Source organism: Anabrus simplex, chromosome 5 (genome assembly GCF_040414725.1).
Source record: "Anabrus simplex isolate iqAnaSimp1 chromosome 5, ASM4041472v1, whole genome shotgun sequence".
Classification (NCBI taxonomy): domain Eukaryota; kingdom Metazoa; phylum Arthropoda; class Insecta; order Orthoptera; family Tettigoniidae; genus Anabrus; species Anabrus simplex.
The window spans coordinates 282,927,220-282,930,168 of record NC_090269.1 but is presented as its reverse complement, the minus strand read 5'-3'; the positions used below and the strand labels follow the sequence as shown (position 1 = coordinate 282,930,168).

At 45.1% G+C, this 2,949-nt stretch overlaps 1 non-coding gene across 1 annotated transcript; it reads right to left on the bottom strand.

Moving 5' to 3' along the window:
* Positions 1–2,210: 2,210 nt before the first annotated feature.
* TRNAY-GUA (transfer RNA tyrosine (anticodon GUA)) lies at positions 2,211–2,304 on the bottom strand. The gene is made up of 2 exons: positions 2,268–2,304; positions 2,211–2,246 (listed from the first exon to the last, which is right to left on the bottom strand). It is a non-coding gene; the product is annotated as a tRNA-Tyr (tRNA).
* Positions 2,305–2,949: the final 645 nt, after the last annotated feature.

Genomic DNA, 2,949 nt, shown 5'->3' with positions numbered 1-2,949 from the left:
GAAACATAATACGAATATTATTAGTTAATACTATTGGTTTCTTACTAATAATATTAGTGAAAGATGTTTTATGAAACAGGGTCCAGTGCGCAGTTTAATTTACAGTATTCTCCGCCACCTTATCTCCCTCCCTGCGATTGCCTTTCCCTGACATTCCACAGGGTCTTTTCTGTAGCATGCTCGGCAGCACCACTCAGAGCACGGCACGGCTGGCGCAGTGACACTCGGTCGTTAGCCAGTATAATGCGCGCTTTTCCTCCCCACTACTCACGGCAATTCACACTTATAGAAATCCATTTCTAGTGAAACTATTAGTCTGAAACCTACCTGGCATTACATTTGATGTTCAAAATGTTGTCCCTCAGCTGTCAAAACCGCCTGACACCTCGTAAATAGGTTTGCAGACACTCGACGAATCTCATCTCGTGTGATGTTCGAAGTAACTTGTATAATGTTCTCTTGTGTGAGGATTGTTCACATACACTTTTCCCTTCAGCATCCCCCACAGGTAATAATCACAGGGATTTAAATCAGGAGATCTAGGGGGATAATTAACCACACGATCTTCGGAAACTTCCCGTATTACCTCCATAGACCGATTAGCAGTGTGTGCCGTCGCATTATCTTGCATAAAGTAACCATTACTACTTTCTTCTTCCGTCAGCTCTTGAAAGAATGTTCTGAGAATGAGGTCTATATATCGATCAGCATCTATTGTTTCGCGGAAAAATATAGGCCCTATAATTCTGCGAGCACTTATTGCACACCAAACTCCCATTTTTACATCATGAAGTGGACGGACATGCAGCTGGTGGGGATTTTCTGCACACCAGTAGCGATTGTTTTGACTATTTACATAGCCACTTAAGTATAGCCATGCTTCATCACTATAAAATAAAAGTTCTGGGTCAACATACCCATCGTGAACTGACTGAAGCAACCAGTTACAATACCGAACCCTAGCGAAACTGTCAGGTCCTCTTAAATATTGGGCAGGGGTGGGTTTGTACGGTTTTGCTTTTAACAGTTTTGTTGCTTTGTGGGCAGAAGATAATGACACATTAGCTTGTACGGCTAGACGCGACAGGGATTTTGTTCGAGTTCTTTCCAAGAGCGCTCCTATTTCGTCAAGCTTTTCCTCTGTTAAAACGGTTCGTCTCCTGCGTGATTTCTTGTTAAGAATGGACCCGGTGGTGCGGAACTTTTTTACTAATCTACGCACCGTACTCCTATGGGGAGGGAGGATTCCAGGAACTTTGCGAATGAATCGAAAGCGGCATTCTGTATAAGAGGAATGCTTCGCATAGCACAACACAATGAATACACGCTGTTCTACTGTATACATCACTCGTTAAACACACGATTAGTATTAATACAGAAACTACGCTATTTTAAAGCGAACACATTGAACACGCTACCAGTGCCGCAGATGAACTGAACTATTGCTGTGCGTGAAGCAATGGTTATCGCTACCGTACTGCATTATATCATCTTAGCCGGTCATGAAGCGATATATCTCTCGGCAAATGAGTCACCCGGCCGCGCTATCGCCTTCCGTGCGTGTTCTCCTGACGCATGGAGCAGACCATAAAAAATACCCTGTATAAAGTATAAACAAAATCAGAGCTGGCTGACAAATAAGAGCGAGTTAGAATGCTAGCTAAGGTATATATTTGTGACCAGCAAGTCTTCGAATTTCCGGAAGGAAGTCCAAAAATAGCCACAACATTCAGAAATATGACGTAAGATACATTGTTAAAAACAAAACCGTGATCGTAAAATGAGAATATGAGCACCATTTTATAACACATTAGCATTTTATTGAGTAACTAATATCGCCGTCCGCCCCTGTAGTGTTGTGGTTAGTGTGATTAGCTGCCACCCCAGGAGGCCCGGGTTCGATTCTTGGCTCTGCTAGAACAAATTTCTCCCATTTCTATTACCTAGCTGCTGTGAGCTTGCATCCGGGAGATAGTAGGTTCGAATCCCACTATCGGCAGCCCTGAAGATGGTTTTCCGTGGTTTCCCATTTTCACACCAGACAAATGCTGGGGCTATACCTTAATTAAGGCCACGGCCGCTTCCTTCCAACTCCTAGGCCTTTCCTATCCCATCGTCGCCATAAGACCTATCTGTGTCGGTGCGACGTAAAGCCCCTAGCGAAATAATATATATATTACCTAGCTTCAATTTAAAAGGATACAAAAGATTCCTCCGGGCCGGATTTGAACCAGCGACCTATGGATTTCTGATACATAGCGAGCCAACTACAGTCCACCGCTCTACCAACTGAGCTACCAGAGGAGGTGAAAGTTTAACTCTCTCTGTCTCCTTATCTAGACCCGCGTCGACCACATCACTTCGTCATTACATTACGGTGTTTGTGAGGTCAGTTTTTATCTCAACAAGTATCAACACTCCTACAAGGTTTTCGTTGTATATTCATTTAATCAATGGATGCGGTTAATTAATTTATTCTGTTGAAATGGCCTTTCGGTCCGCCTCTGTGGTGTAGTGTTATTAGCTGTTACCTCCGGAGGCCCGGGTTCGATTCCCGGCTCTGCCACGAAATTAGAAAAGTGGCACGAAGGCTGGAACGGGGTCCACTCAGCCTCGGGAGGTCAACTGAGTGGAGGTGGAAGTGGTTTTCCGTGGTTTCCCACTTCTCCTCCAGGCAAATGCCGGGATGGTACCTAACTTAAGGCCACGACCGCTTCCTTCCCTCTTCCTTGTCTATCCCTTCCAATCTTCCCATCCCCCACCAAGGCCCCTGTTCAGGATAGCAGGTGAGGCAGCCTGAGCGAGTTAATGGGCATTCTCCCCAGTTGTATCCCCCGACCCAATGTCTCACGTTCCAGGATACTGTCCTTGAGGCGGTAGAGGTGGGATCCCTCACTGAGTACGAGGGAAAAACCAACCCTGGAGGGTAAGCAGATTAAGAAAGAAAGA